Raw genomic sequence first — 27790 nt, 5'->3', positions numbered from 1 at the left:
TTCCTGGTGCTCTTCTGTGCACTACCATTACCCTATCAATTTTTTACTGTATTTCCCTGTATTTTTATATTATTCCATCTTCACAGAGTGCTGGTGATAACATGTTTTAAGTGACAGCACTACATACTTCCTAAATAATCTCATTTTACTGGTTGTTTAACCAAAGATTTTTGAAAGTGTTCCTTTGCTTTTTTTGCAGTTGAGCTGTGATGTTCCAGGAGCTCCAAAAAGAGATGTCTCTTTTAACTGTGCTAGGAACTGCTGTCAGTTAAATAAATTGACTTACGCCGATGCAAATGAGAGCAAAATTTGGCCCCATCTGTTCTACATAATCTAGTTCCTAAATCAGAAAAACCAGTCGCTAAGAAATGACAGCTAGTATTTTATTTTTGTGGGAATTTGGTGTTAGCACTTCTGAAAACTGCTGAAGCTAATAATGCAGACTAGCAAGCTAAACATGTTGGTTTCATCTAGAATGATGCTGGAGACTTTTCTTTCTTAGTAAGAAATTCTTGGGTAAGAATGTATCTACCATATTTAAATGGATGTTAGATTTACTTATTGGCGAAAAAGAGTAGCCTTCAATGCTGTAGTTTTTAGGGAGGATAATTAAAGGTGAGGAAAGAAGAGACAACAGATATAGTGCTTAAGCGGTGAATAACATCATAGTGTCTTAAACTAAGGAAGGGCAATGTATTTTACCTGAGTAAAGTATCTGAATAATCTCAAATCTACTTGCCTTCCTTCCCAGTGCCTGAAAGGCTTCCTTGTTCCTTGTTCTGTGCTACTTGCCAGACCTCTCTGCTTTGTAGTGAACAGGCTTCATGTGGTTGTGACATGCAGCTCATGTCACTCCTTTCACTTTGGAGGGGTGCTAGAACTACCATCAATAAGTTTGCTAAAAGGCTATGGAACAGAATTGTCCATACATACGAAATTGCTGTGGAAACCAAGGGACATGTCAGCGTATTGTGCTACAGTAGTGGGCAAGAAATGCTGCTACAGGCAGTGTTTCAAACACTGTGTCCGGGGAAGAAGGAACTCTTAAAAATCACAGATCATCTGCAGTTCAAAAAGTCCCACAGATGATATTAAGATGGCTCACTGGGAGTGGTGGAATGCAGGTTTTTCCTGTCGTCGTTGTTCTTGCACAAATGTGTGTCAGTTTGTGCAATGACACCTCTCCCTTATGTCTCAGTCTCACCAGTTGCATGAGATCAGGTGCAGATGACCAAAAAAAAAAAGTCAGACACTCTGGCCAAAATTTCCAAGCCTACATATATGCATTGGATATGAGCAGCCTGGTCTTCCAGTAGATGCTCCGTATTTCCAACTCCTTTTCGAAGTAAATGGAGCTGCTGCAATTTTCTTTGGCAGCAGGAGAGAGCTCAGCTTTTGTGCAGATGAGGCACCTCACACTGGCTGATGAGACCAGTTACCAAAGACCAAGTGTGGATCTCTCCAGTCTAAGTGTTTACCAAATACCATGAAAAAACCCCAAACCCAGTAAGTACATTAAAGTTAGGAGGGTTTTTTTTTAGGAATGAAGATCTGTAGTACTTAGATTATCACTCATTTCCTCAGGCCAGGGAAGAAGTCAATTAACTATACAAAGAGACTTAGGAACTGTACTTTGCATTATTTTCTGTGCAAGGGATATATTCCTTATTCTTTTGAAGAATAGAGCAAATTCAGGCCCAGTGTGTTTGGATTCCAGCTAATTCTACTTTAATGAAAGGCCCAGTATTGTAATATCAACATATGACTAGTTACACTTCTCCTCAAAGAGAAGATCCTCTCGATAGTATTAATCTTTCCAGAAATTATACTTTATGAAATGTCAAATTAATAAGTGAAATAATTTATAAATAATGTGCATTTATAATACAATAATGTGTTAAACTTCACAGATTCCAGAGGATATTTTTATATAAAAGTACATGGTGTAGAGGGGTATGGAAGGTGCAGTTTTTTATTGACTGGGTAAGCCAGAGCTCCTGTGAGCGCTGAGATATTTCTTGTTAGAGGAAACGTGAGGCCCCTCATGCAAGGAAAATTTATTTGCCAACACTCAGGATATTTGCAGAATATATGCCTTATTTTGTTCCTCCATCTTTATACAGAAAGTAATCATTAAAAACCTTTCTGATATAATTAGTACTCTATCAAATTCTCCAGGAGTTTTCATTGCTCTTAAGCACCCCAAGTAATTACTGTGCTGGGAACTTGCCATGACCATGAGCTCACCTTGAAATCAAATTACTAATAGCAGGACTGATTCTCACTTGAGGCAGTTTTTAGAAAACTGTGACTGATTGCTGCAAAAGCTACTGTTAAAAAAACCCCACATGCATTATCCTGTCTTCTTGCAGTGACCAGAGTCCTGGCTAGACAAAGAGACGTTACTGCTGATCACGTGTGAGGCGGAAACATGGAAACTGCAGGATCTGTGTGGAGCCCAGGAGAGCCTGCAGACATAGAGATATATAGCAGGAAAATCGTTACTATTACAGGAAAATAGTTACAATTATAGATGTGTGCCTTCCCCTGACTAAGCTCTCTCAACTGTGATGTCTAATATATGTGATCTTAATTTGCCACCACCTCTTACTGACCTGAAGTATCTTAAAGGGCAGTTCCAGCAGTTCTCAGCCAGGCAGAAAGGAAATGTAGCCCTTTCTCTGGGAAGGCCATTGCATCTAGGGAAGTGTCTGAGTATTGGCGTGTAAACTTTCTACACTTGGTTGTGTTGGGCAGTGTTGCAAGTGAAGCAAATTGGTCACTAATCCCAGAAACTAAAGGCCCAAGCATTTGCATACTTTAGAGAAAAATGTTTGGCAAATGCAATGGAACAAGCCTCTCCATCTGTAAGCAATCCTGTAGGGTCTTCAGTGAGTTTAAGGGTGCCAAGTACTCAGTTTCTTGGGCTGTCTCCTGAATGTTTATGTATGGGGCAACCCAGAGAAGCCACTTTGCTTGTCCTGGAAAGATGAAAAACTTCAAATACCTCTAGGTTCAAACACATCTGGAGTCAGAAGGCTGATAGAAACCAGCATCAGTGTGATACAGATGCCTCCAGCTGATCTGCCAAAAGCATGGATCTGTTTCAGCCCTCAACAGTTTGTGTGTTAACTGAATCCATAGAAACTTAAGACACTTTGCTTTTCTGAATCATAAATGCATGATGCGTACTTTATCAAGGAAAATATTAGCCCCAAATGAATGGGCATGATTTACCTCATTTGGGAATCAGACACACTCAGGGTTATACTATGGGTTATATGCACATCCCTTAAGGCCTATTAAAACTGATTTCACAGTTTAGGTACTGAATAGATTCAGGCAAATGATCGAGGCAGATTTTCCCCAGAATTAATAAAACAAACAGCCTTTGGCAACTGGATCACTCAATAAGAAGCGTTAATTGAAAACCTACCATTAAACGTGATTGTTAGTGTGCTGCCTGCACAGCGACAGAGAATCAGAGATAACTACTGGGAAACCCTCTAAAACCTGGATGTAAAATGAGTGTGAAAAGAGCAGGCCAAAACTGTGGACAATACTGTACAGGCCACCTGCCAACAAAGTTTGCAGATCACCCAGCAAACTGAAGCTGGACATGTCCTGGCAGAGAGAAAGGAAAGTGGAGCTGAAGCCAATTTTTCTCAGTATTTATCAACACTATTATAGCACTGTAGCAAAAAAGAAAAAAATTCCAGTTAGATGAGTGACAGGGTTTCTTTACATCTTTCTTCCCCTGAAATATATGCCAGAAAAGTGTCAGCTGAGACATCTGGGAAATCCTGAAGGACAAACTGTTCAAAAAGTTTAGCCACAATCCATGAAAGCTAGATAAATCCTAGTCTGAGTGATATCAAAACCTCAGCAAATTCAGCTGTATCTGGACCAATAGGCTCCAGTGGGCTGGACATTTTATTTCAGGCTTGAGTGACCAAAAAAATAACCAAACCACAGAGAAGGAAAGAGAGGTAAACACTTTCATAAAATCATAGAATCATTTAGGTTGATGCTTGTTTCCTTGGCATAAAAATGCCTTTGGAGAGGCTGGGAGGTCCTTCACAGCCAGACAACAGCCGGCACTGTTGGTAAGAGTGAAAACAGCCTTCTGTGACCTGACATGTGTTTTATTTCTGGTGAGGGGATGAAAGCACTTGTGATGCGCTATGACATTTCTGTCAGTCCTCAAAATGCACTTGATGTTCCTGCAGAGAACATCATGTTTGTGCCTTGCAGGGGGATGGGAGGGTCTGTCCACTCCTCTCTCCACTGGCCCTGCAGCAGAGCTGCAGGTAGATTCACATCTTTTGAGGGTCCTTGGTGAGTGCCAGTGGGCTGAGGTGGCACAGAGGGCAAATGCTGCTGCTGCTATTCCTCAGTATCAGGTCCCCTTCACTTGAAGAGAGAAGGGGTGGGATGCAGCCTTCCATGTAATAGAAATTCAGTATGCTTGAGAGCCTTTTGCAGCATTTTCTAATCTTAGTGAGAAAGCTCCTTACAGCAGTTATTTTGCAATCCCACGAAAGCCAGAAATGCATTCGCAGAGGCCAGAGCTGCCTAGCCCTGTTGGCATCCAGCAGACAGTGTGGGAAACAGCACAAGTGGTGAAAAGTGAGCAAAAAGCTAGCGCTGCTTTGGAGTTCAGTAATCCCTTCTCCAGCATTGTTCAAGCCCCAGATACACACTGCTTTTCCTAGATAGACAGGGTCACATCCTCAGCTCCTATCAGCTGGCGCTGCTCCACCAACCGCAGTGCAGCTGACGCAGCCGGGCTAATTTGCTCCCACCAAGGATTTGACCTGCCGTTTTCTTCCTGACAGCATCCCTTAAAAGATACATGATGTTCTGCAGGGCCAGGCTAATCTGCTTGTGGAGGAGCATCCATTGTTCAGCCTGCCGTCCTTATCACCCGCTCTCGCCAAAAAAGAAGCCCAGGCTAGTGACAGCCCTCTTCAAGCGTGGATCTTGCTGAGGCTGTGAGAAGCCTCATGCTGCAGAAAGCCCCCAGGAAGATGGGAAACAGCCGTGCCTATGAATCACCCCAGAAACAAATGATTCGCTATGGGTAAACTTGTGGAAATGGCATGGTACTGTAAAGTGTGACAAAAGCTTTTATCCCAGAGCAATGGAAAGCCTCACAGCACCCCCACCTCCCTCTTTCCATGCCATCTTAGAAATATGTTAATTATTGCTCTGGGTGTGAATACTCCGTGTCTGTATTAAGTCACTCTAAACAAGCAAGTCCACTGCCCTTTCCATGTAAAACAATGCTGGATTGTGTAGAAAAGACTGCTGAAAACATTTGACAAAACATGATTTTAGTGGTCAGAAAGCTGTGATTCAGCAATAACTGATGGACTTGAGAGTGGGTGATTATTTATTTAAAAGTGTTTTCCTGTTGTGCTTGCTGCAGCAGGGATCAATACAGTGAAGACAGGCAAGCTCTAAGGCTCTCCCAGTAATGTGCTGGACAGGAGATGTGGACTCTGCTGCTGTAAAAACATTTACTCTGTGAAAAACAATTTCTTGGTTCCCTGTTGAAAAAATTGGTAGACACTTTGTCCCTACCATCATCCACGAGTTATGAGGATGCTCTGGCCCCAGGAGTTGGATATTACTTTAAGGAAACCATTTTGTACTGACTGACAGGCAATGTTATTGATGGAAGTGCAACCTGGTGATGATCCAGTGGTGCTTGTTGGAATTCCCAGATCCTTCTGTGGCCCCTCATATTTCACAAGGGAAAAAATTATCTTTGCAAAGTTGGACTGCATAGTTAGAAAAAGGATGGGAGTTTCACTCTTCTCTGACCTCCATGTTTCTGAGTGATGCCATGGGTTTTCCTGAGCTTTAGTTAACATTGGATCATCTTGCTGTTTGAAAGGACAGAGAAGTCTGACTTAAACAAATTAGTCCAGAACTGGACTGCTTTTTGTCATGCTGGTTTTTTCTGTTCCCATTTTATGGCCCTGAATTTTCAAGGGCACCTTTGAATTAATCCTTTCAATTTGTTTTAAGGCCTGCCTGAATTTTCATAATGGCTGAAAATGTACATAGAGAAGCCAAGATAATAACTTCAGAAGGAAAGGTATTGCATCATGTCATTGTATAGGAAGCACAGAGGTATGCTGAGTTTTTCCTTATAAAGACTAGACACCTTTTAATATAAATAACCTTGAAGTAAGAGCATTACCATAGCAAGAGCTTCACCAATACCTCCTTAAATGCCTATTAGCAGACTGTATGTATGATACAAACTGCAACAACATCACTAGAATTCTACTTAGCTATTCCAAAAGACAATGCAGGCTGGGACTAACAATTATACTAATGCACTGTGTTGCTTAATTGAAGGAATTTATGACATAAAATAAATGTCAGAGTTCAAAGCCAAGTATATGTGTGTGTGTGTGAGAGAGAGAGAATATATGCAGGTAGGGCTGTCGTCAGCTGGAGCACTAAATACAACCCTCTGTGATTTTACATCTGGGAAAATATCCAGAAATCCTTTCTAAGCAATAAATTATAGGCTTGTGAGACAGCAATGATATACAAGCAAAGCAGCACCTGTAATGAGCTTGCAACCATCACTGAGACCTGGGAACCTTAATGCCCATTAATCTGAGAGGGAAGAATAAGAATGTGCCAACGATGCTAGAAAGACTCACAACATACCTACCTTGTCTTCCACCTAAGTGCACAGACTGTTAACGAGAACACCTTTTTATTTTTTTCCCCAATCAGCTTCCTGGAAAGTATTTGCTTATCAAAAATATTTCACAGGGTTATGTTACAATAATTTTCACTAGTCTTTACTGCTTCTGTCAGCTTGGTGACGATACTGTGAACTTGGAAGCACAGTTTAAAAAAATAATTATGAATGTCTTGATCAGCTTGTTGATTCATCAGTTGCTTGGTGTATGCAAAAAATGTTATCATCCTTAATTGTCTCTGTGATACTATGCTCTGAGAGGAATATCCCTCAAAGGAAACCCTTGGGAAAAAACACTGCTCTCAGCTTTTATGATACTAATGTGGCTTGGACTAAATTGATCAAACTCACATTCCACAGAGTAGTTTAAAGGGACCATTTAGCAGCTGGCAGCTTGTTCTGTCAAGTTTATAGATTTGTTAAATGCTTTCCTTGTTTTGGTTTATCCTGTGTTTTAGCCTATATTAATATTTAAATTTACTTGGAACAAACAAGTTCCTCTGATGACAACAAAGATGTTTTGATGAAACTAAAGCAAAGTAAAGGCCAATTTTGGGGTTTATTCTTCCATCTTCTACTTGATACCTATTGACTTTCTTATTACATCTCCCAGAGAGAAACTGACTGTAGGGGTTGGTGTGAAGTGCCACAAGACAATGCCATTGTACTGTTTGGTGAAAAAGTCTCTTGTGCAAAAGCTTTGATCAGCAAAGCACTTCAGTAGGTACCTAATTTTCATCACCAGGAGTAGGCTGCAAGTACTTTAGTGCTCTGTTCCTGTTCTGCGCTCACAGCTCCCAGGGTGGCTGCATGGGTCAGAAGAGCACATAACCTCACTCATGGTCAACAAGGCACATCTCCATGGCACAGATTGCCTGGCAAATCCCCCTCTCCAAGCTCACCTAGAAGGTGCTCTTTGCCCAGCCCCTTCAAAGAGAGGTCTGTGCTCTCCCTGCATGCAGAGCTCACTTTCCAAGCCTTTGGCTTAAGAATTACATGACTTGGATTGCTTGGACAAATGGGGTGGTTGATGAAGGCTCTTTGGCTCCTGTGGTGGCTGTGTGTCCATGGGGTCAACCAGCCAGCTAGTTCCTGTCTGCACTCCTTGTGTGCTGTAGGGGTGGCACAAGGAATACGTCTGGTAGTGAAATGCTGTTGCTACGGAGCAGAAGGACTGTCTTGGAAACATTTCCTCACTGAAAGGCTTCTCCAATGGTGAGACAGCTCAGATAGCCCAGAGAGCAGCAAGAGCTCCAGTCCTGCACTCCATAAATGCAAGGTCCTGGCACCTCCATGGAATCTGGGGAGCAGGCAGATGGGAGCTCTGCTTGAAAGATTTCATGGGTAAGGACAGCAGGGACTGTGATGTCAAAACATGGAAAAGAAGCCATGCTAGGCAATACTAGGGTCAGTGCATAAACCTTTTCACATCACGTATTGTTTTCACTCCCACACTAGATGTGTCCATTAGATGCTGCACCAGCTACCAGAGGGTGTATCATTTAAAGGGCTCCAATGCATTTATCATACACAGGATGCTGTTGTATACACACTAGAGCCAGGGAAATTGCTTTCACAATAAAAGGGTTTTGCTAAAACCTGAGGCATCTGTACTTAGCTTTCAGTTCAAAAATTTATTCTTATTGAGGGCACAAGAGTTTGCTTTCGAGTAATCAACAACTTAGGCCAGAAGGGACTGGTCTGGTCTTGTGCATAATGCAGACCAAAGAATGCCCCTCTCTTAATTCCTGTGCAAAAATCGTTAGCAGTGTTTGGTGCTTGAAAAACAACCAATTGTAATGTTAAGTTTTCCAATTGTGGAAAATCCACTACAGCCCTTGTTAATGTTTGCTTACCTTCAGTGATAAGCAAAAATGCCTCAGCTAATTTGCAGCCTGAACTCGTCTGGTCTCAACCTGCATCCACTGAGTCTTATTATACCTTTCTGTTCCACAAGAGCCCTTATATATGAAACTGCAACATTAGCTAGAAAGAAAAAAGCACAGGGGTGATATTCCGTGGCAAATTAAGGTTCGGGGAGATAATGATGATGCTCCTTCAGTGAATACATGTAGCAGTGCATGTCACCTTGCAGAACATAGCCTGGAGCTGCATTTTGGGGTAATATACGTCAATCTCCTGGGACAGGAATTGCATTCTCTTCCCAGAGTGTAATGTCAATTACAGTCACTGTCTTTTAAGATGTTAAAACTACAAAAAGGGTCAACATATGAAATATTCATGCTGACATTTCCTTATAGCACATCCCTTCCTGGATCAGCCATTTCCTTAGCAATAGCTCTGTATCACACTGTGCTCCCCTGCTGCCCCTCTCCCCCTACGCCCTGTCAATTCACCTGCCCTTGAGGATCCTTTAGCCCCTTTCCAGGAGAAATTCTAGGATGTTTCTTTCACTCCTGCCCTGCTTGGATTGCTCTCAGCCCATGCAGTCTGTGACCTGTCTGTGTTTCTAAGCCAGTGTGATACTTTCAGTGGGCCTCTGATGCCCAGCACTATCCTGACCCCCATTCCTGATATATTTTCTACTTCATTGCACCACATAGTCAAAAAAAATTCTATCAATAAGCAGTGTATAGAATGTGTTGTGCAACAAAGCAGAGTGAAAAACAAAGATCCTTACAATTTGCAACAGGAGAAATCATCACAAAGCTTAGGTTAATTTCACATGCAAATGTTTTCATTTTGAAATGTCTGAAGCATTTCCTTGTATGAATGTTTTCTTTCAGCATAGTTGCATAGGAAATTTATTTATGTAAAGGTCTCTCTGCAAAATCTTTCCCTTTTAGTAAATTTGCCCTTTCCAAAAAATATAACACAACAAAATGAAAATAATTGACAAAGTGTCTTCCAATCTGATTATTCCTAATTATGATTAGCAAACTTATGCTGGAGGCTTTTTATTTTTTCTTTTGTCTGCTAACAACTATGTGTGCTTCTGGTGATAGATAAATAACATCATCCTGATTGAGATGCAATTGCTAGTTCACGTGGTGGCTCCTCATGTTAAAGTATTTAATTTCCTAATGTAACCTTGGGTGTTTTGTCATGCTGTACCTCATGCCTGTGTTTTGAGCACTTCCTTTAAAAATCACAATATAAGGAGTATTTTCCGAATGTCTGTCACTTCTTCCCTTTGAGGTTGAAACTTTGCAGAAGAGGTTGGCAGAGGTTGCTAATGATAGTTGTTGTCTGTACCACACATTTCCTCTTTTCTCCCACCATTTTTTGTAGAAGGAAATTTTCTCTTCAGAGTTATCCCAAATTCTTCTGAACATATACCTGTCATCTTTTTTGTTTTATTCACTCAAGCCTGGGATTTGTAAGGGCCATAAATCAGGTCTTGTTTATCTGGGGAGAGTTATGGAACCAGACCTGGCTTTAAGTTGCTTCTCCTCTTTGATGGTTATGCTGTACCAGCTCTTATATGAATGTTTGTGAGATGATATTCTGACAGTGAGAAGGGCTGATGTGATGTATTTAGAAAAGAAGTACTCAGGCAGCCTGCCCAGACACAGTTTGCCGCGGGCAAGAGGACAAATTCCACATTAATCCAAACTTGCAGAAGTGATGATTGGGGTGACTGTAAAAAGTGGGTGCATGCCACAGTGCCAGGAAACCCGACCTCCAGTCTCCACTTGGCCATTAAACTGATGGATGCCTGTGAGGAAGAGCCTTGCTTCATCACACCTTTGCTCCATTGCATCCTCCCTTTAGCCTCCAAGACATACTGAGATCACCACCTGTTTGGGGAGGGCACTGTTTTACATTCTGTATTGCTAGGAAGATGATGCCCTGCTTTTGGTAGGGTCTTTCAGGTGCTACTAAAATAAGAGCAATTAAGAACAAAACAACAGCCTCGAGCACACCAAAGCGATAAAGCAAGTTTGTTCAGAACAAGTTGTCTCACAGAGGGATACAGGGATTGTTTGTATTACCCCTCGGTAAAGTGCTGAACACTTGCATCCTCTGTGCAGAAAAACAAACTGACCCAAATTCTTTAAAATTACTTTCATTCAAGAACCACAGTTGACAGCAGAGCCATGCACCATCACAGAGGAAAGCAGCATCAGCAGCCCTTTCTCCAGTTTGTGGGGCAGTCCCAGACCTGTTGCTCGCTCCCTTCCCAGCACTGTGGGGCTCTTGGCAGGAGAGCCCACGTGCACCAGGGGGCCGAGGGGGCTAACCAGGCTCTCTGGCCAGCAAGCTCTGCTGCTCTGCCCTCTGTTAGGAGCTCAGGCACAGCTCAGTCACATGCCACTGCTCTGGTCAAGGTTTGGGAATGTTGAGTTCCAGTTTCACTCCTTAGCTGCTGTGCCTCAGTCACACTTAGACATGAACCTGGGACCTGAACATGTCTGTCCAGCTTGCTTCTTTTAGTTAGCTCTAGCAACACCCCATGAGTCACCTGAGCCTGCTGTGTTTTCTCTCACACTCATCGGTGCAAGAGCAAAGCCACATCACAGATGTATATCAGGTATTTTGTATACAAAAGGTACCCTGGTAAGACACAGCCAAATGCCCTATCACCAACCTAGCAAGGGAAGCCAAACAGCCTGTGTGAGTCATTCTTTGTCAGGAAACAGATTTGCTTTCCACTCCAAGGTACTCGCTAAAGAAAAAAGGGAAAGCTGCAGCCTGTGCTTCTAGCTAGCCCTCTGGTAAAGTCTCTGAGCTGGTGGCACTTGGGTGACTTTACAAACAGTGTGGGGCTCTTTCCATCAGTTCAGAAGCTCCCTCCTCCCCAGAGGAAGAAATGTGTTAATTAAGCCGGCAAAGCTGTGCAAGCTGGGCTGTCAGGCACCTACAGACTTCACTTCAGATCCTCCTGACAAAGGGATGTCTCAGCACTGTCGGGCCTCAGTCGGTTAATGATGAACAAAATACTCCTTTGCGCTCAGGAGGTGCTCAACTCCACAGCTTTGCTTGTTCAATAAACAGGTTTCTAATATTTCTGCCTGAAATTGTCTCAGGCATATAAACAAGCAAGGGGCAGTTGCTAAGTCTGTAAATTCCCAGTGTAATTCCAGGGATTTATTTTGGTATCAGCTCAGGCTTTTAACTAGCAGTAACTCTCAAAATTTTCAGATCTCAAGATCAGAAAACAGAATGTGAAAACTAGAGAAACTTCTTCTAGTGAATGACCCCACATGACCTTCCACCTTACAATGACCAAAAATTTACAGGTTTTTCTTTTAAAATCTTCTCGGGTCCTTCCCATTTTGTTGCTATTGATGTGTAATCAACAGCTCTGTCATTTAAGCTTTTACATTAGAGACACCTTTGAAATTTCATCTTTGCTGTCTTAGCACATCCAAGAACTTCCTGGAAGTATTTAATGCTTGTAAATACAGCCTTAGAACATAGAAAATTAAAATACTATAAGGTGATCAGGCAGAGATCCAGCTGACTCAGTGTCCCGTTTCTGAATTTTGGCAGTAATGCAAACCATACAAAAATGCTTCCTTGAAATACTTGCATTGGCATCAGCAGTGTGCTGCAGAAGGATTTCCTGACTGATGGACAGTCCTTCTCAAAGACTAGCTCTTGATGGCTGTTTTCTGCATTTATTCAATTGCCTGTGTATTTAGTGAACAAATGTTAGTGCCCTGTTGTCACGTGATAGAGAATTTAGTCTTGTTTGTGGCACATGCCTGTGAAAGCATGTTTTAAATTCACTTATATCTTTAAAGGGGACTCTTCCTTTAGCAGTTTATGAACATTGACTGGAGGACCAGAAGGGACTGCACTAAAGACATGAATCCTTGAAAGGTGGCCATCTGACCCCCGTGCCACCTTCAAGCAGCAAACAATGAGGAGTTGGGTAAAAGTAAAAAGTACATCAATGTGGGACTTGGGCTCAGGAAAGCAGTAGTGTATGAACACCTGCCAGCAGCCAGATGCCAAAAATTTTAAGGCAATAGTTAAAAGCCAGTTAGGAAAGAGACCTTGGGAGATAAAAGATAAAGATTGACACGGGTGGGAAAATAGATAGGCACAATGTGACATCTTGGGACTCAATATCCTGACAGCATGAGAAATGCGGTAATCTGCAGAAAAGTGTTCCTGCATAAAATGAACTTCTGATGGTGGAACTCAATTTGCTTTCTTGAAACTGTTGAACTGTTGGTTTACCAAAACATTGAAATATCAGAGGCCATTGCACTCAAATAATACATTGCTGCTTGCAAGGAGGAGCTCTAGAGAGTGGTATTGCAGCCGGCCTTCCCCCCAGAAAATATGTGGAGACATAAGTAGTGTTACAGAAACAGCAGGAGGAAATACAGCAGAGGAGCTGTGATCATGGCTGTCTAGCCTGCAGATAGGGCAACAGAGGTCATGGCAGGGATTCTAAGAGTGCAGACACCAAGGAATAAAATGGCAGCAAAGTAAAGTGGCTTGGAAGCACTCACTGGTGTGTTTAAAGAATGCCTTACATCAAGGACAAGGAGGGTCTTGGTTTTAGTGATGTAAGCAACACCCAGTATCCTAGATATCTGTGTTTGGACTGTTGTGGCTCGGGAGACAGTCCCAAAAATATGTGGAGGTGACAGGAGAACAGACTGGATGAAAAACCATCAGTACTGGATGAAAAGTTGTGAACCGAAGAAAAAACTAATGTTAGATAAAGCCTTTGAGACAAGAAGGTATTTGAACAACATGGATCATGAGTGACTGAGAAAGAAGGAAGGGGATAAGGCAGCCAGATCCTGGACCCAGAGACCTCTGCATTCGTACTCGAGAATCAGAGACAAAACATCAAAATAACACATACCACTGTTGGGAAAGATATTTAGTCCTAGAAGGAACCAAGTTCATTATGAGGTATTTCCTTAGAAGCTCAGCAGAAGGTCCCCAAACAAAAAGCAAAATTGCAGATGTGAGGAGTCTATTAGAATAAGTGCTTTTCTCTGATTGCTATTACCCTGCTTCCCGCACAAGAGGAAGGAACAGCCCTTGAAGTACATGCCTTTTCCCAGAAATAAGCATTTCTCTGAATTAGAGATAGGGAAATAGGAAGAAACATGGTCAGGTGTGAGGAGAAATGTGGGAGGGCCTCCAGGTGCAGGGAGAGAGATGGGGGAGGGAGCCCAGCACAACCTCAGCAGGAGGTAGGTTCCAGCTTCTGGCAACTGCCCGGTATGGATGACTCCAAGTAAAGCATAAGCTGAGATCAGAGGTTGGCAGGGCAGCACCTGTGTGTGGTGAACAGTCAGAAGGTCAAGCATATTTGAGTCTAACAAATTCCTGACATAAGAACTTCTTGTAAACCTTATAGAGATCTGTTTAGACAGAGGACAAAGTAATCAGGCTGAAACTGGCCTCCTTTAAGATACATATAATATCAGGACTTCTTGCTTCTTGGAGAAGCAATTGGAGAAGCAATTTTGCTAGTGGCTCTCCCAAAATGAGTTATCTCCTACTTTCACTGCTGTTGTCATCAAGTTGTGAAGCTGCCTGCCTTGCTTCCATTTCAGCTCCTCACAGTTTGTCTCTCAAATGTTTTATGTACAGGTTCAACTACACAAGAAGCGCTCAGTTCACATCAAATGTAGTCTTGCATGTTTTTATTGAAACTGATAACAATCTCATTCCAAAGAGTGGAAACATTATTTCTGACTAATCAGGTCACACAAGATAAGTTGCATGTTACATTCATTATACAATGATTACTATTAAGCATTGCCCCACATGGAGAATATATTCAGCAAACTCACTCAATCCTTTTAATTGTGCCTATAAAAGTGTGTAACATCCTCATATAGTTGATACATTGTCATGACCATGGTGCTCTGGAGGAGAGAGATTCTATTCTTGCACACTGCTAATTGCTACAATATACCATGGATGTTGCCATAAGTAATAAATTCCTGAAACTACCTCACTGGGATTTGGTCTCCTGTATGTTATACTGTAAAAAAATCAATGGAATGGCCCCATATATATCTGGGGAAAGAGGCACACTAAATTAATCACATCTTAATTTTCTGATACAAAACGACTTGCAGAAAATACTGCTTAACACTGCAATACTGTCTCGGTGCTGTCACCCTCACTTGCATCATGTATTTTTTCAGATAAACAGGAGTCTGTTTAGCAGGGTTTCAGCATTTCTGAACAGGCCCTGCAAGGTTGAATCAAAAGGGCTCAGTCCTTCAAAGTTCCTACATAGCTTCCTCTATGCTCAGATTCTGTGATTGCTTTACCTCTGTGATGCACAAAAAAATCACAATTCTTTAAAAACCTTTTGCCAGTCATGTTGTTTGTTCTCATACCTCCAAATTTATAAAATAAATATTTTCCTTCATTTCTTCACAGAATGAAAAAAAAAAAGTTAATTTCCTTCTTCATGCACAAAAAGGCAATTAGTTGTACTCTGCCAGACATGCACACCAATTGTGGGGAAAGAAAAAAGTACAGTCAGAAGTAATTGACATACAAAGCAACAACTTCATCTTTGTAGCAGTGAGTACAACTACCCCTCACAGTTTCAAAACTCAGCATTATATTGTTGACTCTTCAAAGCAGCTTGCTCTGAATATCTTTGTTTTGCTTGTTCACTGAGTGGACTCATTATTCTGGCCCAATGAAAACTCTTTATTGACATTCTGGGAATGCAATTTATTCCTGAGAAGACACCATGAAGCTGGACATGTAAAAGAGTTTTGTGACTGGAATAGTCTTGTAATGCTTGGCAGGAATGTGATTTCTTACCTGGCTGTGGTGGAAATAAGCTGCATGCAAACAGTAAATTCTCCTTTTTTTTTTTTTTTTTTTTTTTTTTTTAATGTTAAACGGGAATTTTGTTACAGGGCATACAGTCAGTTTCGTAGATAATGTTTTCTATAGATAATGTTTCCTCACTTGATTTTCCTGCAAGTAAACACACGTACAAAACCAAAACATGAAAACATGAAAAATTGATTATTGCATGATGACAGCTTTATCTCTTGTTGACTTCTTGTAATCATGTGCAAGTCATCTTAATGAGAAAGCACATACATCTAGCCACACCTTGCAGTCTGCATAATCACATGCTGGAGTCTTCATGCTTTTCCCCCCCTCTTATACTGCTTTCCTCAGCATTTGCACCCCGATGAGGACACACAAGACACTGACTGCTGGACTGTCTCAGACCTCAGAGGCTCTTTCAGTCTGGGAGTCCAAGCCCACCTGCAGCAGCACCATGCACTGACAGCACTACCCCCAGCCTTTCCTGGAGCTCTCACCTCCATAGCATCTGCCAGGTCTACATGTGTTTGTATCTTTGCTGCCAAAACCCTTCCGATGTGGGTCATTCCTGACTCACAGTTAGGGTTTGCTGATCAGGAGTTATTAATGGGCAGTGTGTTAGGCCTGAATTCTCCTGGATACACACCAAGGCTGAAACCCCACTGGGTTGCCAAGTAGTCAACTGCACCCAGAGGAAGATACAGAGAGGATACAGTAAGAGGATAAGAGTACTCTCCTTTTCCTCCCCAAAGGAGCCCTCTAGTTCTCTTATGTGGCAGAGAAGTGGCATAAAGTAGAACAGACGGGCTTGGTAAAAAGCCTGGGACAATACTTAAAAATGCCAGTGGAGATGCAGGGGAAAGCACTATGCCTTTCACTGTCTTCAGGGATTTCTACACAACAGATCTGTTGAGGAAAAGGCAGAGAATTGCCTGCAAGTTTTTTTGACCATTCCCATTCAAGGAGACAAGAGAGATGCAAGTTTTACAGGAATACCTGAGTGTGCATTCCAGTTTTATTGCTGCTGCTGTGGTAAGCATCCAATTTTCACCCAAAAAGGGACATTTTTTTCATAAAGATCATAAGCCCTAAACGTCACTTAAGCAGGGAAGCAAACAGGTTGATGAGATGCAGTCCCTGAAGATTTTTCCCAGTACCTAAAACTAAGGATACAATAAAGTAAACCTGGGATTAGAATACAAGTGCTTTTTCTTTAGAATGTCATGAAATCCTACAGTGCTAGCCCTGCTTAGTTTGCCTCTGCATCAATGTTAAACATTAGCAAGTTACTTCAATGCTGGGTAGGAACAAAATATGAATGAGACATCCTTGTACAAACAAAAAGTTGTAAGCAGTCTCTGTACTACACAGCCTGAAATAGAGGTAGATCAGATATAAATGGGGTAAGGAAAGAGGTATAAAGTAATGAGGTTCACTGGAATGATGCCAAAAATTCAGATGTTTTCTTCACAGGTGTTCTTCCTATCTTTTCTGAAGAGTTGAATTAGAAGGAAATCAGATAAAAAGAAAGCAAATTTTGAAATGAGGATGACAGGAAAGGTGAAAAAAATTAAAAGAAAAAATCAACGGATGAGTGATAAGGAGGTAAAGCAACCATTACAGAGGCAGCACACAGCAGAGAGAGCAATACAAAAGTAAAGCATTTTCCAAGAATCCACAAACTTTGGTTTTTCTCCTCAGCTGGGGTCTCAGGCTGGCTTCTTCTGGCAGTTTTCTTGTAACAGTGATGAAGAAAGAAGACCACCACTCAGGTCTTCTTGCCCTAAAAATTATGTCTGCATGTACTGAGGAAAGACAGATGGTAGACTGAGATGCCTCAGTTGTGGGTGAGGGTATATAGACCTATAAAGCACAGAAAAGTTTGAATCAGTTTGTTCTGCAAACTGGTGTATAAAAGACAGCAAAGTTAAAAACAAATAAACCCTACTTCATGCATCAAAGCATGGTGGTAACACTATGGCCTTTAAATTAAAAAAAACCCAAACCATTGGATATTAATCAATTTACTAAAATTTCTGTGTTGGAAAGTAGGTAATAGACCTTTGAGGAGGCTGATAGCCTGCCACAAAGGCTGGGAGAACAAGCAGATGGGAAAGCTTTTGAGCTCTATGAGGTCCTTTGCCTTAGCATACCCACAACTTTGAGCTCAGGGTACCCTGTTAAGCCAAAGAAATAACTTGACCAGATATTAGAGAAGGGGACCAAAAAGGAACCCAGCTGGTAGCCCATCATGTTTCTCCCTCTTTTCCTGCTCCTTTTCTGTTCTCCTCATTTTTTGTGTCCTTCTTAAGGAAAATGCTTAGCCTTGCTGTCCAAGATTAAATATTTTTCCAAAAGAGCTGTGAACCCATGAGAAGAAATTATCTTAAAAAAACCCAACAAAAAAAAAAACTAAACAACACCAAAAAACCAACAAAACAATCAAAAAAACCAAACAAACAAAACAAAGAAAAAAAACCCCACAAAAAGAACCCACCAAAACTTTGCTGCAGTGGGATTAGCATATATTATGCAATGGCTGATCTAACTGTGCTATGTCTTTGCTTTTCTTCAGCCTTTCTCTGCAGGTAAATGCTAGATCTTTGAAAATCTGAAATACTTTGGAAATCTGAAAGTCTTTGGAAATATTTGCAATCTCTGGTACCAGATCAGGAAGGCTGTACAGCCATGGTTCTCTCCAAGGTTAGTTAGTCTTCTTTAAACAGGTTACACTGGGCAATGTTGATGTGGTTCAAAAGTCATCTGTTCAAAGAAAGGATCCCTTTGCTACCTGCATTTTCCTTTTCTTTGCCTCTCTCCAAAGTGTTTTATCTCTTCTCCTTGTCAAAACAAAACACCAAAACCCCAAGTATTAAGAGTCACTCCACACTCCAAAAATAAATCTTTTACCATCTCTATCACTATCTAAAAACTATTGCACAGCCATTACTAAGCGGAAAAAATCCCATCAGGTGGTAAGAAGAAAGGAGGAATTGTTTAAGTGAAAGCTCAGCTCATAGTTCTTCCTTCAGCTCCTGACTTGACTTTGACTCCTGTATCTTCCTCAAAGATTCAAGGAATTTGTAGTGGTGGTTGTTGATGATATGAGGAAGCAGTTCTGTCCAGCCTGACTGGAGAGCATCATGCCCAATCTTTACACAAGTCTGCTGTCAAGCAGCCATCTGGACTGCCCTCCCACCCTGCCACCTGAGAATCACCCCAAAATCCAGACTCTTGCATTATATCTCGGCGTCTGGCAAGTCTGCCCACAAGAGAGGGAGCCCTGCAATGTTTCAGGCATTCACAACCATCCTTTGTTGGATTGGGGCCCAGTGCCAGGATTTGTGCTATCTTCTGCTGGCATGGACCAACATTTGAATCCAACCCTTGATATTTAATTAAGAACAGTATTTGGAGCATCTGTTTGCAAAAGCAGTCAGAGTGTATTCAGATAATGAGCACTTTGCAGCATGTTGTGAGGCCATGCATTTTGTTATTTAGAGCTTTCTTGGAACTGAATTCCCTGCAAATATACACAGAATGAATTAGAAATAGAGTCTAAATGTTCTTTCTTCTTCTGACCCCCAACAGAGTAATGACTGTATGGAAACGGACACTGCAGAACCACATACAGAAAATGTCTTGTGAGCCATCTGATAAATCTAAAATTAGAGCACTAGTTTGTCCAAAGAATTGGCTCAGGAAGTCAAATCACTTAAGCTGAACAGAAAAGCATAGAAGGAAGGATGCCAGAGCAGTAAGAAACAAAAAGCATAGCTTGAATTATCCTTCTTTATTCATTATTAAAGCTTTGATTTGATGGGTTTTTTTTTGAGAAGTGGATGATTCTTCAAACTACAAGAACATAATTACTGATTTACCCAGTGAATATAATGTTTTACACTATGAAAGGTCTATAGAAATTAGATAAGAGTTGTTTCAAAGCACAGGCCATTAAACTCACACACTGTAGAATAGTAGAAATGGTCTCAGCTAGATTTTGTTTCTGATTACAGCTTTTGCTGAGCAACAGAACCTGATGGACTGTCATTAACCCAAGGATCTAAAAATGCTGGTTAGTAGATGAATAAACCCCTCTTACTGACTTAAACAGCTATTAGTGAATGCTCTTTGACATCTAACTTTGATTCTTGCACTTTTTTTTTTTTTTTTTTTTGGGAAATTGTGATGAGAACCTTTTTCTTGTGCTACAGTGCATAACAGAAATGAGGAGCTGGTGAATAAGGTAAAAATAATTTGAGAGATGAGATGTAAAGACATTAAATGCTTTCAGACAGGACTTTCAAGAAGAGGGTGTGATCATAAACAAGAGATGCTATAACATTTTTGTTAATGATAAAGGACAACCCATGATGGGAATTTAATGGGCTTCGTAATGCATTTTATCAGATGTTTTTATATTCCAAGCTGGTCTCTTCCACAAGGCTGGCAAGCTCTTTCAACATGCTGAGGGAAGTCCAATCTGCAAAGACCAACCACTTACAAAAAAATGAGTGTTGATGAGGTGTAGAAATAAAAAAATGCAGGAAGACAGGATATAATGACTCCAGCTGCCTGGGTAGGCAGGAGGAAGGAGGGGCAGCCATTATCCAAATACAGCTCATTACAAGAGACAGAATGGAAGCAGAGGACCAGACCTCTTGAAAAGGACAACCCAGGAAGGTATCTGCAGGCAGGAGAGTATGGGGGCAAGTTTTTAGGAGCATTGAGAAGTGCTCTTTGTGCACTGATGTCTGAGAACCACCTGAGTGCCTGTTCTCTGCAGGGATTGCATGCAGGGACAGCAAGGGGCTCCTTGGGGGCTGCATTGCATCCTCAGCCTCCCCTGGGAACAGGGGGAAGGCTGATAAACTATGGCAGTAGCCTTTCTTTCTGTCAATAAATTACAGGCTGGGGTGTGGCATTTAAAGTGCTCTGTAGGAAGGAAGATGAGAGATCTTTATTTTCAATTATATGAAATGCACACAACAGTTTTGGTATTTAAACTGGCATACATTCATAGAGGTGGAGGCATAAGAAATTGAACTCCCATCAAGTGTGGCAGACTACTTCACTTCAAGGAAACTACAAGAAGATGAGAATTCAGATAAAGTAGCTTGTTCTTGGAGTTCAGGAATCAGCAACATGTAGAGCAGCTCTTCCTAGGGCCAGATTTCATCTAAGGTTTTGTTTTCCTGTATCTGAGAGACGAAAGAAAGCACCAGATCAGTATGTCCATATGCAGGCATACCCTTTTGTATGCCATGGGTCTATATTCATGGTTTAATGCAGGGGAAACACTCCCTTGCACATAAGGAACGATTTTCTACAATAACACAGGTATCTGGGAATATGACTTCATACTCCCATCTCCTCTGCATGGCTTGAAAGCTGTATTTACTGTCAAAGTTAAACTGCTTCTTCTTTAAACAAATCATCATCTGTGCTAAAAATTAACTTCATTATGATGCAATGTCAGTATTAGACCTTTTTTATTACTATTAAAGTTATTTGCTTACCATTCGTAATTTACTTACATGGACAATTAACTATATCTGCTACTTAATTTGTTTCCAATTGGTTGAATTTCATGATGTGACTAGCATAACAGCAGGTTATTTAAGGGTACACATGATGAAATAATAGAAGGAAGTTCATACATTATTTAAAGATTTGCAAAAAATAGCTCTCAAGCCTCTAACCCTCTAACTTTTGAAACATTGAAATAAAATGGATGGTTCCTAATAATAGGGTTCTTGATAACTCCCAAATTTTTTGAGCTAGACCACATGGCTGTTTTATAACTAAGAAACAAATGATATAAAATGACGGATGCAGTGTTTCAGTCCTCCAAAAATTTCCATTCTCATGTGCTCATGTGTCCCATGAATAACATGGTTTTCATAGAGGAATTACTGCTGCTGGCAACATAACTATAGAAAAGCTTTCCAATATGATGAATTTCAGCAATGAGGGCTGGAAAGGAGTTTAAGAGCTCATCTAGTTCATGCTTTTGCCTTGTGGCAGAGCCAGCCAGACCTTTTCCACATCCAGCAGATGTTATTAAGGCCACTTTCTGGCCTCCTTGTTCTGTCTGCACCCAGCCTTTACAGTTAAACCTTTTTTCTCCTAATATGTAACCTAAGTCTTCCTTGTTGCCTTTGAAGCCCTTTAAGTCTCATCCTCTCCATAGGGAATATTCTGATAAATAGTACTTCATTCCACTTTTCCAACCACTTACACATTTCAAGAGGCATCACATTCCCTCTCTAATTCTTCTCCTTGCCTGACAAGATAATTCCAATCCTTTTAACCGGTGCTTATAAAGCACAGTGTCTGATAACATAGGGTTATATGTTGCTCTCATCCACCAGAACCATGCTCTCCTCAGCCTGTTCTCCCATCATGCAAGAGTAAGTTTGACTTTTCTGTTAAATTCATGAGATATTTTAATTAGAAATGGTCATGTTAATTAGTTGATGGCAATTCTCATGATATGTAAACAACGTAAAGGATGAAATAGAAGTGATTATATGCAAAATACCTCTATTTTTGGTTGACTTTTTAGTGAAACCTACCCCTAGCTGTCCAGTTTTTACCATTTCCACAGGAAGAATATGTTGTTACCTCAGTACTTGAATTCCTGGAGCTTATGGTGACTGTAAATTTTTGTTTTCTCTCCTTTCATCAGGACAGATAGTGCTATCATCCTCCAAGGGTAATATCCCAGTGAAGATCTGCTGAAACAGATCTGAAGACTCAATACCTATTCAAATTTATAATTCTTCTAATGTCAAAAAAATTTTTATCTCATTCACAAAAACTGAGATGAGAAATAAGATATTTAAGGTAAACTAGCCTGTTATATACTTGCTTAAAAGAGGTTTCCCATGTGTGTTCTCTTAGAATCAATCACAGAATCCCCTAGGCTGGTTTTTCTGTATTGCATCTTACTGCAAGCATTTAGTGTAAGAGAAAAGAGACAATTTTTTCAGTAGATGTCTAAAAATAAAATGCATTTGGGTTCTTATATGAAAAGATTCTGAATCTTCCTGCAGGTTCTTAGAAATGTTAACCTAGTGGGATATTTCCAAGTGCTGAGCCGCCTAATTTCATGAGAATCAAGATGAGTTTGGTAGCTAAATACTTAGGCATTTTGGAAAGTCTCTTTAGGACCTGTCAGTGGTCAGGGAAGACGTCCAATGCCATTCTTTGAGTGATTTGACTGTTTTGGTTCAGCTCAGTGAGATGAAAGTGCAAAGGACCAAAAGACTTTTCTTAATAATTTCTTATGCCTTGAAGGAGCATTTGGCCCAGTACTGCTTTTTTTTTTTTTTTTTTTTTTTTTTTTTTTTCCAGAACTCAGCAGTACACTATAGCTTACTTTGCAGATTCCAGAGAATTACTAAAAAATTCATAACATAGAAACATAAAAATGTAAACAGTAATGCTGGATGCTGCACTATGCATGAAAATAACCAATGCCAATTCTAAATGTATACTGCTAATCAATGTAACTAGATTTGTAGACATTAAAGTGACATCTTTGTCTTTCTTCCAACATGGGAAAATTAAACTACAAGAGGCAAAAACATCTCGCAGCAGAAAACAAACTCAGTGTTGAAATTGGTTAGTAGTGCTTTCAACAGTCACTTGCTTAATTGTTTCTTGTGCTTTTCTTGTGCTGCTGCCAAGAACAAAGGTCATATTTAATGACTGCCTAAATAATTTGCAATATTTTTTAGACTTGGCCTAGAGGTGGCTGATGTGGATCCTTTCATACTTGGTAGGAAAGTCTCAAATGGATTAGCCAGTTAAAGAAACATTATCCTTCTAAACTGATTCAAATCCCTTCACATCCTCCAAAATACACACTTTTCTTTTTCTTTTTTGTTTCATGTCAGATACTGTAGTGACAGCTCAAATAAGGCAACACTGTTTCAAGATTATAGAGCACTCAGGACATCCACATTACCTTTGAAATAAATTTTTGTAAGCCATAATCCTCTGCCAAACAAAAAAGAATATATGTCATCATAGCATTATTGTAATGACATGACCTTAACCAGGAGTCAGAGACAACAGCAAAAGCTGAGGGCCTAAGTCTTCTCTGTCTTGTCCCTCAAGCAGAAAATGTCATGACTCCATCACTTAGAAGTAGTGGTTTACCTTCTCTGGTCTAGAAAGTGAAATCCAATACCATCTCACTTTTTTTAATGACAGGACACTCCTGGTATTTACACACCTTTCTCTTCTTGCTTTATTGTGGCCCAGTAGTTGGGCAGTAAACAAAAGGAAAGTCTTTTGTAACAAAGCACTTCATGGTGAGGTAAAAGCAGAAGCAAGAATAGAAGAAATGGAATATTAATTTCATAATATCAAGGACAGTCTGAAACAGACTGTTAGGTTCTCTTATCGGTCCCAAAACTGGGGCACATATGCCGTGCTGAGGAGGGTTGGCAGTGGAAAGCATTTGAGCTCAAGATAATGAATTTCATTCCATTATTACGAAAGTGACTCTCTACTTTCTGTGTTTTCAAAAACATCTCAGTAGGACAGAGGGTGATCACAGAGGTGATGCCTACAACAGCATTACATGGATACTAAATCAATTCAGTTTCCTTCTGTTCTCTTCTCCCATCAATAAGGGTGTTCCTGGCCCAGAGAACAAATAGGAGTCCTGCATTTTTTAATATTTCTTGCTGTCATTTAAGTCCATACCATCACAGCACCATAAAATCACAGAATCACAGAATATGCTATGTTGGAAGAGACCCATCAGGATCATTGAGTCCAACTCTTGGCCCTGCACAGGACACCCCAAGAATCACACCATATGCCTGACAGTGCTGTCCAAATGCTTCTTGAACTCTGTCCAGCTTAGTGATGTGACCACTTCCCTGGGGAGCTGTTCCAGTGCCCAACCACCCTTTGGGTGAAGAACCTTTATTTGATATCCAACCTAAACCTCCCCTGACTCGGCTTCATGCCATTTCCTCAAGTCCTGTCACTGGTCACAAGAGTGAAGAGATCAGTCCCTGCCCCTCCTCTTCCCATTGTGAGGATGCTGAAGACCACAATGGGGACTCTGCTCAGTCTTCTCCAGGCCAAACAGACCAAGTGACCTCATAAGGCCTCCCCACTCTGATCAAGATGGGTATCTTCCAAATCTGCATACTCCATGACTGTATGATTCACCATCCTTGTGGCCCTCCTTTGGATGCTTTCTTATAGTTTAATGTCTTTTTTATGTTGTGGCACACAAAACTGCCCCCACCACTCAAGGTGAGGCCAACCCAGTGCAGAGCAGAGCAGGACAATTCCCTCCCTTGCCCAGCTGGCGATGCTGATGTGCCTCATGCACCCCAGGACACGGATGGCTCTCCTGCCTGCCAGAGCACTGCTGACTCAGATTCACCTTGCCATCAACCAGGACCCTCAGGTCCTTTTCCATAGAGCTTCTCTCTAGGCTCTTGTTCCCTGGTCTATACACACAAGCAGGATTGTCCTGTCCCAGGTGCCAAATCCCACACTTTGCCTTGCTGAACTTTATTTGAATTGGTGATTTCCCACCTCCATAATTTGTCAAGGTCTCTCTGCAGAGCCTCTCTTGCCTTCGAGGGAGTCTACAGCTTCTCCCACTTTAGTGTCACTGGCAAACTTTGGGTCCTGTGTCCAAGACATTAATGAAGATGTTGAAGAGAAGTGGGTGGAAGATGGTCCTGGTTTAGGGCAAATTTGGGAGAAAACTTCCAAAGTGGTCCCTCTAGAAATCAGATTCAAGCAGTCCCTCTCCCACCTTGTTTGGGAAAAGATTTCCTTGGAGAAAAGTGGAAAAAGCCTGTTTATTTAACAAGCAAAGTATTCACAAGCATAAAAAAAAAAAAAAAAAAGAGTAATATTAACAATAAAGCCTCTTGCTGTTCTGAAGAGATGACAAATTCAGGAATTCCTTTTCATGGGGTGTAGCTCAGCTCACTCAGTCTCTTATCAGTCCCTCTGGCACTGGAAAATGCTGGATCCCATGCCCCAGTGGGCCACAGGTGTGAGTTCCTGGTGTTTTCAGTCTAGAGCAGGGCTGATCAGTTCCAAGAAAAAGAAAAACCACAGTCCAGGGAACTTCTCTGCCCCCGTTAGCTAAAAAAAAAAAAAAAAAAACAAACCCTAAGTAAAAGCAAAGGAGAGCTCTCTCCCACTGTCCATACTGCAAACAACACAGTCCATGAGAGAGAATGCAGGGGAGTAAGTGCAGTTTCTGAAAACAGTTTCTGGGTTTTCTCCCCCCACCTTTCCTCTCAGTTTTAATGGTGCAGAACTTAATATCCAGCATAAACAGAACAGAATATTGGGGATACAATCATCATAAAGCCACGCCGGGACAAGGATGGGGCCCTGGGGAACCTCCCTAGGAACAGGATACCAGTCTAATGTCACCCCATTCTCTATAACTCTTTGTGCCCGACCCATGAGCCAGTTGCTCACCCACTGCATAACATTGTTATCCAGCTGTGTGCTGGACATTTTGTCCAGAAGGATACTGTGAGAGATGGTTTCAAAAGCTTTGCTGAAATCCAAAAAGATTACATCTACTGGCTTATGAGGTAATCCAAGTGGAAAGGTGCCTCTGGAGGGCTCCTGTCCTCAGGGCTCTAAACAGTCAGGTTCATTAAAACCTCCAAAGACACAGACTGTACACCCTCTCTGGGCAATGCTTTCCCATGCTCAATTTGCCTCATGATGTTTCTTTATATCCTGTCAGAGCATCTCCTCTTTCAAGCTACACCTGTTTTCTCACATGCTCTTGCCATGCACCACCATGAAAACCCTGGTTCTGTTTCCTCAAAAACCTGCTCACAGGCACTGGAATTAAACAATGTGCAAAAGCAAATCCTAAACAGGCTACAATCTGTCCACAGTAACATCAGACCTTCCTATCAGTGTCTTCTCCCATTTCCTCTCCTTCTCCATCCTGACTGAGCATTAACTCCCTATCCTTCCCCAGCATGCTGATCCAGCAAGGTGTGACAAACAGCTGCAAGGACACCTGTGTACAGGACCACTGACTGAAGACAAACTTTCATATGCATAAACAGTCTCTCAGAAACATGAAATGCTACAATGTCACATCTTCACACTCATCTTCAGTATCATTCTTGGCTTGGAGCTAGGATTAACCATCCATTATCTCTCAGTCACAAAAGCTGGAAACCAAGCTTGAATTTATGTTTTAAATGGAAACTGATATTCTGAAATAATTCCTTGGCCCGGGAGTATGTGCTGGTAACACATTAACCAATGTGAGAACTGGTAGCACTGCATCTATACCTAGGCATGTGCTTTCAGACCTTGCCAGACAGAGGGAAGAGAGAACAGCTAAGCCTTGCATATGCTCAGTTTCCCTCAACAAAACCATAAACCAGCAAATTGTTACACTAACCTTAACTTGCACATCGAGACACTCCATTGAAATGATACACTGTAGGCTTGTGATTAGCTATCAACAGATTGTCACTTAAATGTCATCCTTTACAAGTTATTTAAGATGGAATAAATTTAGCCGAGAACCAAGCCACACTGGGGGAAGTTCAGCTTCTAGAATTTTGCTGTCCTGTTAGCTCTGAGCCACACTCATTTTTGGTAGTGTGTAATGACATGGGTAAAACTCACCCATATTTTGTATGATATGATGGAGACACAGCAAATGTTGATAATGATTTAATTACTCATTTGTACCAACAGTAAAAATATCCACAATTACTTTTATTAAGCCCAAACTGGAAGACTGCCTTTCATTCACAAAGGAACAGGCACACTACCAGAATTAGGGAAATTATGCTTTCCTGACTGCATTCCACTTTTGTTCATTATTAATGCATTTTTCATCCTCAAAAAGCATGACAAGAGATCCAAGTGCAAAAGGAAGGCATGGGGGAGAGAGTGAAAGAAAAACTGTCAGTGTATGAACTTGAACTTAATAACACTAGCCTGGCACTTCCTAGCACACATCCATAAACTGTACTGGTAATAAATAGCATGAGTCCTCAATTCAGAATTTGAAGTTTTGCTTATAGGGGCCTCTTCTGAAGCTTGTTATACTGTTTCCAGCAATGTCCAGTCGGCCAAGGAATGGCTTGCCCATTTCACATGTTTTCTCTGGAGTACTGCCAAATTCCAGGTCCTTCTCACCCACAGCAGAACATGTTTCTATTTCAAGGGGCGCTATTATTTCCGAAAAAAACCCAGAATTGTGGTTAACACGTGGTGGCAGCAGTGAGTAGCAAGGAAGGAATGATGAAATCAATACTCAAG

This window comes from Onychostruthus taczanowskii, unplaced genomic scaffold (assembly GCF_017590055.1).
Source record: "Onychostruthus taczanowskii isolate IOZ18803 unplaced genomic scaffold, ASM1759005v1 scaffold36, whole genome shotgun sequence".
Classification (NCBI taxonomy): domain Eukaryota; kingdom Metazoa; phylum Chordata; class Aves; order Passeriformes; family Passeridae; genus Onychostruthus; species Onychostruthus taczanowskii.
This window is presented reverse-complemented; position numbering follows the sequence as displayed.